Genomic DNA, 243 nt, shown 5'->3' on the forward strand with positions numbered 1-243 from the left:
AAAAAATTAAATTATATTAAGTCATAACTCTTGCACGTGATCCAAAGAATAAATTGATAAAATTCAAAGAAAAATGATGACGATGCACATTTCCGAACAAAGGTAATGATCGCATAGCTGTCCCTCGGTCGTTGAAATTGCTGTGATATAAGCGTAATAGTTACTTTAGCGCTTGAGTCCTCATACTTTTTGCTCATGCAATAAGTACGTTCATGGTCAAATAATTTTCCTTATTTTCTTAAG

The sequence above is a fragment of the Penaeus monodon genome, chromosome 27, assembly GCF_015228065.2.
Source record: "Penaeus monodon isolate SGIC_2016 chromosome 27, NSTDA_Pmon_1, whole genome shotgun sequence".
In the NCBI taxonomy this organism is placed as follows: Eukaryota; Metazoa; Arthropoda; class Malacostraca; order Decapoda; family Penaeidae; genus Penaeus; species Penaeus monodon.